This window comes from Argentina silus, assembly GCF_951799395.1.
Source record: "Argentina silus genome assembly, chromosome: 14".
NCBI classification, from domain to species: domain Eukaryota; kingdom Metazoa; phylum Chordata; class Actinopteri; order Argentiniformes; family Argentinidae; genus Argentina; species Argentina silus.
Window position 1 is genome coordinate 4,300,891 of NC_139668.1, and position 11,345 is coordinate 4,312,235.

Below are 11,345 nucleotides of genomic sequence, written 5' to 3' on the forward strand. Positions count from 1 at the left end.
TAGTGAGAAGTATAAGATACTGTTCTCTTCAGCTGATTTGTCCTTGCCTGGTTTCGGCAGTCTGGAGAATGCATCTGCATTTGCATGCTCAGACGATCTGCGATACTCAATGTCGTAGCTGTAAGCCATGAGTATTAGTGCCCACCGCTGCATTCTCAGAGCAGCTAAGGTGGGGATGCCTGACTTTGGCCCCAGGATTTCCAAGAGTGGCTTGTGATCAGTGGTGAGAATGAACTTTCTCCCATAGAGATATTTATGGAACTTCTTCACTCCGAATATGATTGATAGAGCTTCTTTTTCTATTTGCGCATATTTACTCTCTGCCTCAGTCAGAGTACGTGATGCAAATGCAATTGGCTTTTCTTCGCCATTTTCCATGATGTGTGATATTACAGCTCCAACGCCGTACGGTGATGCATCACAGGCTAACCTCACCTGCTTCTTGGGGTCGTAGTGCACAACTGCTTTGCTTTGTAGTAATTGCGTCTTTGTCTTTGTGAACGCTTCCTCGCATTCTGTTGTCCATTCCCAGGAACTCTCCTTCTTTAACAGTGCATGCAAGGGTTGTAGCAGGGTGGATAGATTTTTCATGAACCGTCCATAGTAGGTTAAAAGTCCTAGAAATGAACGGAGTTCAGAGACATTGGTGGGACTTGGAGCCTTCATGTCTTCCATGAACTTACACTTGGCCCGTTTCACCCAAACACCATACTTCTCCAGACGACTCAGGACTTTATCCAGCTTTTTCAGGTGGTCTTCTCTTGCCCCCGCTGTGATCAAAATGTCGTCCAGGAAGCAGGTCACATGGTCCATTCCCTGCAGGATTTGGTCCATCACTCCCTGGAAGATAGACAGCGCACTGGATACCCCATAGGAGAGGCGGTGGTAGACATATAGCCCACGGTGAGTGTTTACAGTGAGATATTCTTCTGACCCTTTATCCAGTTCTAGTTGCTGGTAAGCATGTGATAAGTCCAATTTTGTGAACCACTTTCCTCCTGCCAAAGTTACGAACAAATCTTCACTATTGGGCAGTGGGTACATTTCCTCCTCTACACCTTGATTAATAGTAACCTTGTAATCTCCACATATTCTTATTGACTTATCTGCCTTCGGGACTATGACTATTGGTGATGCCCATTCACTTCTGTCTGTTTTGGATATGATACCCATGCCTTCTAATCTATCCAGTTCCTTTTCAACTGGCTCTTTGAGTGCATAAGGCACCGGTCTGGCTTTCCTACAGACGGGCTGGGTGTTTGGTTTTACCCTAATAGATGCCTTGAACTCACGGATGGTGTTGGGGCCTTCCTCGAACACAGCCTTGTGTCTCTGTAGACAACCGTGGTTGTGTGTCGGCTCATTAACATGTTGAATGAAGTTCATAGAACTCAACATTTTTCGGAACCCAGCAGCTCTAGAGTCGGCCACGTTATCCACATGTCGATTAAAATCACCCAATAGCATAATGTTGTCATAATTTGTACTGACAATGGACAACAATTCAGAGAATTCATCCAGGAAGATAGGACACTGTTTGGGGGGTCTATATATGATTCAAGATTCAAGATTTCTTTATTTGTCACGTGCATATGGTTATAACAAGTACAGGAGGTTGGGATCTTAACAGTATAGCATGATGTTCAAAGGAGCGGAGATCACCAATAGGGATATTTCTACAGTTCAGGGCATCACCAAATATGGAGGCAGTCCCACCACATTTTTTACCATTCCTAGTAGAGTGTTCAAAACTATAGCCTTGAGGGGACGTTTCAATAAGAACAGCAGGTCGGTCGCTATTTAACCAGGTTTCGGTTAAAAACATGCAGTCAAGTTTATGTTCAAAGATGAGCTCATTGATAACAAAGGACTTATTGCTAAGTGATCGAACATTGAGACGTGCCATGTCCATTTTTTCCCATACAGGCTTTCTTAGTGCAGGGGATGGAGCATTTAGTGGGATGGTGATCAGATTATTTTTTGTTATACCACGGGTAGTACATTTTAGCTGATGGTTGAAAGATGTTGCCTGTTGCCAATAGTAACTGGGATGGTATTAGAATTCAATTCAATTCAATTCAGAGTGTTTATTATCATATGCACAGTAGAAAACATGTTTCCCTGTACAACGAAGAATGTAAACAAACATCTCTACTGTGAGAAATTAATGAGTATTTGTTAATTAGTCCAGGACCCTTGTGTTGACCATGACAGGCTGTAGTAATCACACAAGGTAACTGATTTGATTGACTTTGTTTTGTTGGAATGGGTGATGTCGTTACCCTGTGGGGGCCTGGACTTTCTCACACAGCTGTGTCAGTGTGTTGGATGGCAAAGTCCATGTTAGCAGAGAGAAAGTGTGCACCAGTACGGTTGGGGTGGAGTCCATCATCCTTATAGTACTCACTGCGGTTCCAGAAGAGATCAAAGTTGTCAATGAAGTGGATGAGATGGTTTTGCACTCTGCCTTGAGCCAGTTGTGGAGAGAGAGTAGCCTGGTGAAACGCCCATATCCAAGCCCAAGAGTAGGAATTGGACCGGAGATCAGGATCCTTTTCCCAGTGGATAGTAGTGCAGCCAGGAGATGTCTGAAGTCCTCTTTTAACACTTCTGACTGCCGTTTCCTTGTGTCGTTCAACCCCACGTGCATGATCCTGGTGCACTCTGGGTGGTGTTGTAGTGCAGTGGGTAGCTGTTCCAGGATGTCTGACACACAGGCTCCAGGGAAACAGTAGGTGTGACTCACTCTGATGTCTCTTACGATGGAGCTCCCTAGGACTATGGTTGATGGGGGAGGGTGATCAGGCTTAGAAGTGCGAGGTGGGTTTACTGTGGCACAACAGTTAAAAGTGCCTAGCCTAGATTGCATAGGGAACACATAATGGACTGTATACAAACTATTTTCCAAGGCTAAACATGATTTTTTTACCACCATTGTACTTGACTACACTTCTAGTAAACATATCAACTGAGTTTCAAACATGAGGGGTGTCATACAAAGATTGACTGTCTATTAGCTATTGGGTATTATTGGGAATGATCACTACTCTTGACTAATGACTTACTAATGAGTCAAATTTAACACCTCACCAGAGTCATTCAATCTGGATAACATTACCAAGGTAACCATACATATTTAAAGTGCTTCTATTAGCAGTGTTGTGGAACCCACTCTGAAAATATATTTAACAACATTACCAATTACTTTATGCTACGTCCCCCACATTTGTGTGCGTGTGGTGTCGTTTGTCTGTTCGTTTTTCCCTCTGTCTCTCTCCCAGGTATTGGTTCATCCCCCTGTCAATCATCGTTTCGTCCGTCACTCCCCCTGTTGTCCTTCGACCAATGGGTTCATCTAGAGGTCATCCATCAAACAATTAGACCATCGTCTGTCTCCGTTTAAAACTCCCGCGCACTCTTCAGAAAGGGAGGGGTGTGGTAGCATCGGTTAGCGGTTTTTCTGTCATTTGGTATATCATAGTATTCTACTGTTCTTGTAGGTGTCTGTCCTACCATTGTGTTCGCTGAGTTAGGCAGGTAAGACGCCCATGGGCTTCCACCTCCATCACGCAGGTTTGGTTTTGTTATATAGGCTACATTAGGTTAGTTTCCCCAGGCGGGCGTCACCTCTTGTATTTCGGGTTTAGGATAGGCGGGCAAGACTTAGTTAGATAGCAGACTTTTCGTAGTTAGAACAGATCGGATTAGGATATTAGCTTTGGGGATATTTTTGTTTTCATTTATTTGGCGCCGTCTGGCGTCCTCACCTTAGTTCCCTCTCTATGTTTCCCCCGTGTTGTCTGGTTGTTTGTTGTATGTATTGATAATAAATCTGTCTTGTTTGCCATTTTACTCAGTCGTTGTGTGTGTTGTACTACCACCGCACCAGCAGTTCTCAGCAGCATATACAGACACTGTATGTTACGTTTCTCCCCCCTTTTATATCTCAAGACGTAGTATCTGGGGAGGTTCGTAACACTTTACAAGGAAAAAAGTTGAAAATACACTAAAACTATCCTTTCGAGAGATATAGTTTGTCAAACTAGAGCCACCAGTCTACGTGACGGAAACGTGTGACTGAAATCACTGGGAGAGACACAAATGGTGAAGTGGAGCAAAGTGGGGAGACCAGAGGCAGTAAGAGAATAAATAGTAGCAAAATTGAAGTTCAAGGACTCGAATAAAACTGAAATGAAAACACACACACAGAGTTGTTTCTACTTTCAGTATTACATGTAAGCTACCCAACAGGTACTGTGCAAGACCACATCTCTCTCACTTGTTAAAGAGGAGAAAGAAAACTTCCAGGGCTCTCACACCAAATACCCGTGTAAACTTTAACCGCCTTCTCCACTCCAGATCTAACCATGTGCACTGGATTACCATAGGTACAAGATATTAAAGAGCTCATCTGACTAATCACTCAAGATTAATAAATGACACAATGTTCACAGAACAATGACAAAGAGCTGTATTGACACTCTCGACCATGAGTACAATCGTACATATTCAGATTATCTTTGTAGGAAATTTATATTTTGGTAAGAATGACTGATTTCATTGTTTTGATGATAGCAGGTAATTTGTGTCTCACAACAGATTGATCCAAATTTGGGACAGGGCGTGGTAGAGCCTCAGCCCTGACAAATACATAATTTTTTTTTACAACAAGTACATTACTTGTTAAATAGACACACCTATAACAATAATAATAATATAAATATTCATCATAAATAAAGTTACATCGAAATATTTAATAAAAATCAAGGTCGGGAATATAAAACGGGCAAACATCCCTTATTTCCTCTTGGAGTATCCTAATTAGGGTGAAGCAAGTGCATTGGGTGTGGCGCACAATTTGACATTTTCGGTTCAACTTGTTCTTCATTTGGTTGGTAGGGCAGTTGTTAACAAACGGTTTCATTTCAAGCGGGGGTAGAGAATTGCGCGGTAATGTTTTAATGTTTTAGAAATGGTGAGTATTCTGCCACTTACAGTATCTGAGTATGCCATGATTAAAAGTGGATTAAATTAATGTTTTGTTTACTGAAATCTAATTCCTTCATAACAAAGTAAAACCAATCTATTCCTGTGGCCATTTGTTACACTCTGCAGGGCATCAAAGAACCAAGGGCAAGAGAATAGACTGTCACCACCTTGCCTTGTGACTTGCTAGAACTGTATTGGATCAATGATTGTTTATCTATGTTGTTGTCCATCCCCTTTATTGTGTTTACAGACACAAGTTATTGGAAGAAATTGTCTGTTGAATAACAAAATAGATTACTACCATTCCAAAATTCAATCCTCTGCCTCTGACCCAAGAAAACTATTGTCCACACTGTGGGCCTAAATGTTTATGCTTTTTATTAGGAACATTTTGAAGAAGAATAAGAACATCATCTCTTAAGCAATTTGATGAAATCCATGTAAGGGAAACAGCATCCATGTGTCTCCTCTGTGTCCTCCTCCTCCTCCTCCTCCTGTAAAACAAACAGAGACTATAGAAGAAGGGAAGAGAGATTATAAAAGAGAGACATGATGCACAGTATCTCAACATCAGTGACTTGATGAGTAACTATTTCACCTTCTTGCACTCCTGCACCACCTTGGTCTTCTTATCTGAAGTTGCAGCTGTCCCCCTCTTCCACAGACTGCAGAAACTTCTCAGCCTCCTCCAGAGAGAGGTCTTCTCTTTAGCCATGTCTTCCACCACAGCCATTTCCATCGTCGTCTTCTCAGGGACAGCTTGCCCAATGAGGGAGAACACATGAGTCTCCTCCTCTTCCTGGATACTGGGCAGGGTCTGCTCAGAGCAGCCTGACCCCGCTGACAGGGAAGATCTGGCCCTGTTCTTGGATACCTTCCTCACAATAAGGCTGGTGGGGTACTTCTCCAACACAGGCATTCTTTCCTCACATCGAGGGTAGACGGCGAAGGGCCAGGATATGTCCACAGAGGAGGACTGGCTTAGGATCTCAGGGTCCTCAGCCTCCTTATCATTGGTATCCCAGGCCTCTCTGGGCAGCGGTGGTGCACTCAGGGAGATTACAGAGGCCAGTAATTGATCAACAGAAGGCCATGGTCTGTTCAAGGTGGTTGAGGAGTCCAGGACTTCGCTCACCAAGAGCCCAGTGAGGTCACTTACCTGGAGAAATTGAGATATTTCTTCACAGAGAGTGTCTACAGTAAGAAACTGAAGTGAAGCACTTGGGCTTTCATCCATTGCAAAGAAAAATTACTAAATAAGACACCAATAAGCTAATAGTATGCAACTAGTATCAATAGTGTACACTGTACGAAAAACACTGTAATGTTTAAATTGACCACAACTGATCCTGACCTTCTTGATCCTGACCACTTGACGTCATAATGACGTAAAGTGATTGTATCATAATCAAAGAACACCATGACAACGAAGCTGTCTGGGGACAAACATAGAAAGTTTGTACTGTTGGAAGCTCTCTAGGACACTAATCAATAAAGTTATTCCCCCTGTTTTTTGAGCGTGATATCATATTTTCTATTTGACATTCCATACATCCATACATTGTACTGGTAGAGGTACCGTGCCCAGTCGCTAATATAGTTGAAAAACCTGCACAATGTTTCACGCCGTCTCCGTTTCTGGGATGATGGGGAAAGCGAAATAATTAACACGTGGCAATTTAATTACAGTGGTATCTAGTTTGACAGCCAAATATCTGCATTATCATGTCAGTGTTACAGCGGTGCGCGCTTGTTTGGGTGTCTCCAGTGACGTTCCACTTTACAAGCGTATAGTCAGATTCGTAAATGGTATAAACTAAATGGATCATTGGAACGTCCCTACCCTAAACCCTATAGCCTAATCGTAATGCTTTTTGTATTGGTTAACTTATTAAAATTTGCCATAATGGGGGTTAGGGTTAGGGTCGTGGCCGGATACAGATCAATCGACTGCTCACTCAAAGTCAACTGTTGTTGCGAACTTGTCTTGTCAAGTGCTTCTGTAGTAGATAGCTCGCTTAGCCCAAAGCAAGGAGAACGCTATTAAATCATAGTCTGATCATCAATCTTTTCATTGTTTTTATTTGTTGAACCGTTTCAGTTTAGATTTTCACAATCGTTTCAGTTTTTAGGACCGGGTAGTTAGATTTCTCGAACACAAGGCTGAATATAGTAGGCTACTAGCTGGCTAACGCTAGCTCGGTTAGCTAGATAGTTCTTGTTGGAAGTGCATGTTTGTGCATAGCCTAAGAAAAATCACGCGTCGATTTCTGATCCCCAAACCACATACTGCCTCTGCTACTGCCCCATATGATGTGCCACGCCTAAAAGCCTTTCTCCAGAGCAGGCAGAGCATATTGCTGGCCCCAGTACAAGCACTCCCTCTCTCATTAACAACGCGGCTATAACGTCCGATAAGGGAAAAATTTCCGCTTAGTATCTCTGAGAAGACCTATCCCTGTTTTGACCTTGCTCATGATCCTATAGCCTTAAAGTGCTGACATGTGGTCATGAATGGAACATACCCAGCTCTGCCATGTGCCTGTAGGGTTAGTTTTCATGATGGGCTCCAGTCGCTGGTACAGTTTCACAGGCGGCCTAACAGATGAGACAAATCACACACAACACATGGAAGCATGAAAATCTACGAACCCAGTGAAATACACTGTAAAGGCTCAGGTGCTGGAGAGACCCCCCAATAGTACCTTTACTGCCATGCCGTTGGCGTCTGTGCCATAGGAGGCAGGTGTTGGGTACAGTGCTGGTGTTGGTCTCTGTGATATGAATGAGGGAGGTGGGGATGTGCAGCTCTCTGCTCGCCACCTGGTGGCAAAATGTGGTAGTGAAAAGATGTGGGACAGCAAAAAAATAGCGCATCTGAAGGGGCTGTCATCATTCATTCACTGAAAACTTGCCAAACAAACTAAGAGTGTACCTGCTGCATTTTAATGTGGATTCCCTGTCCCATCTCTGTTCCTCCATGACTGACAAGAACAGAGCTATCCCTGTAGATGTGCACTAGAGCTGCAGCCTTACACACACACACACACACACACACACACACACACACACACACACACACACACACACACACACACACACACACACACACACACATACACCCACACATGCACACGCACACGCCCCCACCCACACACACATAGATAGGGTTAGGGTTAGAGAAAGTTCCCATTTTCGTATATCTTTCACAGTTTTCATGACAAAGACACCTCCAAACCATTTACACATGCTCATCTATCATCCTTTGGCCCGGGCTGAGAAGTTGAGTACTGGGAGAGAGGGGGTGAAAATAAGTTTCTTTGTTATGAAAATTGTGAAAGATCTCTTTCTATCTCTCTGTGTGTGTGTGTGTGTGTGTGTGTGTGTGTGTGTGTGTGTGTGTGTGTAAATAAACATGCATTATCTATGCCCCCTCCAATCATCTCCTCTCTCTCCCTCCACCTTTTCCAGGGTTGTCTTGGTGGCTGTGAGTTTTAGGAGATAAAGGAGCACCCCCTACTGTCCGACTCAGGCACTGCAAATACCTCCATCTATGCCACCGCCAACTTCCCCACGACCCCCTCTAACTTCCACAAGAGCCCTAGGTGCCCTAAAGAAGCAACCACCGTCATCTTTAAAGAGGGCACTTCTTCCTGTGACTATTCTATTGCAATCATCAGACAAAGCCCTGCCTACTCTACTGTCAGTCATTCCCACAACTCCTCAAGGGCTCCCATCTACTTAACAAATGGAAAACCCTCTGATCCACAAAGACCTCTGAGCCACGGACTACCAATCACTAGTGATACGGACACACTGTATTTCGTTAATTAATTCCATAATGGAAGACCCAAGTGACACTTGATACACACATTGTATCATTTTGAAGAAGAAAAAAAGACACTGAGAGGAAAAACCTGGGACACTTCTCTGGAGAGGAGAGTGCCCAGGAGAGGGTCCATTGGAGAGGAGAGTGCCCAGGAGAGGGCCCATTGGAGAGGAGATTGCCAAGGAGAGGGCCCATTGGAGGGGAGAGTGCCCAGGCTCTGGGGAGGGGGTTGCATGGCCTGGCATGTTCAGGGTGTACAAGTCCTCGGGGTAAACTGTGTTTATTTTGGTTGACTAACTGTCTCTTTGCTTTTTTTTGTTTTGTTTCCATTGTTGTCACTGCTGTTATTATTGAGAGAGAGAGAGAGAGAGAAAGAGAGAGAGAGCATGGTGTGTAAGAAGTGGTCCCCACTCTATAATAAGTGGTAATGTTGGTGATTACATCAGCAGGTACTGTACACAGCTGTGTGGGGAGGGGGGGCGTTAGACATTGTTACAGTACATGACACTTGCAGAATCCAATTTTTGAGCTGATAAGACATCCCGATATTGCACACTGTTATTGCACAATGATTAAAGTCAGAAAATTGCCATTTAAGGGCTGTTCAGACTGTAACTCTGTGAATAACTACTGTCAACACGCTGTGCTTCCGTTCGTTGAGTATTTCTTCCCCCAAAAAGACAGGAAGCAAAACGGGCTGCCATGGGCTTTTAATGATTTGCAAATAAACACACACCATTAAAGAGGGGGGCACCAACGTAATCATAAACAATGGAGCAGTTGTATCCAATGACATTTTCAAATGTGAATTACAGTATAGCACACTTGACCTCTGTGATATACTGTACAGTGTATCAGTGCTCAAGGAATGACAAAATGGCCCCCTTTAGACTCAATCCAAATGCCCTTGTCTGTCTTTTGTATGGTCTTTGTGCAATGGAATATTCTATAAACACAGAAAATTGGTAAATTATGTTCTGCATTGTTTTTTTTAAGCTTACATGTTGAAAACGCGCTCCTTTTTACAAACCATTTCATATTCATACATTTCGAGTATTGGCCCCTTTGTAAAACATCACAACAAGACTTAATTTGAAAAGACCATTCACAACCCCGTCAGCAGACAATTGTGGGCCAGATCTATTCTTTTGGTGGCACATATGGCTCAGTGCCGGAAATGCCAAGTACTATATGGGCCAGACCTGGTCTCAAAGTGGGGGGCCAGGCCTTGGTGAGAGTTGGCAATTTGCTATGGGCCAGCTCTGGTATAAGGAATGTGGCCCTGATACATTCCTGTAGTTACTGGGCCATCTTTGGTCTGAGTGTGGTTGACAAGTACTAGGTTAGAGTTACCATTTTGCTCATGGGCCAACTCTGGGATGTGATATCTGGCCCTGATACATTCCTGCAGTTATTGGGCCATCTTTGGTCTGTGGGGGGGAACAGTACTGGGTGACAATTGGGACTTTGCTTATGGGCCAGCTCTCGTACTGTATGTGGTGTATAGCTCTAGGCCAGTGTAGGATTATTCCATGTTTGGACAGAAAGGGGAATCAGATTGTTATGATCACCATATAATTTCATTGTATAATTGATTTTACTTGTAAGAAATTAAAGACTACCTTGTTGGGGTTTGGGGAAACTATTTCAAATGTTTAGAACATAAACACTATTTGTTTTCATTAAAATAAAAGGTCGACATTTTAGTCTGCATCACCTATCCAAATCCAATGTTTGTACATACACACAAACAGTAAACAGGTATTACATACTAAGGGACTACTGTAGAGTATGTAACAATGTAAGCACTCTATACCTGCCTACTTATAGTACCTACCACATGGTTTTATATGTTTTTATATGTTAGGGTTTCCATGTGTGCCTAATCTTATCTAAAAAACAATCCAGGTCAGGGTCAAGGAGAGAACAACTGAACAACTTAATAGCAGTAACAATCATCAATCCTTTTCCCTGGAACACTCTATGACCTTCATGTATTTTACAATGACACATAATGTCAGAAAAACTCAGAGCTTGATAGTTCACTTCACCATATCACATTGCTACCATGTAACATGCCTATTGATACTAATGACCCCACATATACATACAAAATTACTAGAAATCTTTGAAGTTTATGTATTTCATGAGGAGCTCAATTGCCATACATTTAATGTATTGTGTTTTAATGTTTCAAACATAATTCATCACAAGCAACTGGTACAGAAATATGTGGCACATGTTGATGACATTTACATTTACATTTTTGACATTTAACAGTTTAACGTTTTTATCCAAAGTGACTTACAAATACATTTGTCTAAAGTAAATAAATCATCTATACATCAGTCATCATAAGAAAAAAATCTATGCTAGGACCAGGGGCCTGTGGGGGGGACATGCAGCGTTCGGCCTGTAGAGGGTGCTACAGGACCGTGGCCAAGGTGCGGAAGCGAGGCTTTGTTGCACACCTGTTGCGAATGAAGCCTCGTTAACGAATGGTTTAAGATGTGTGTGCCTCTGCTTT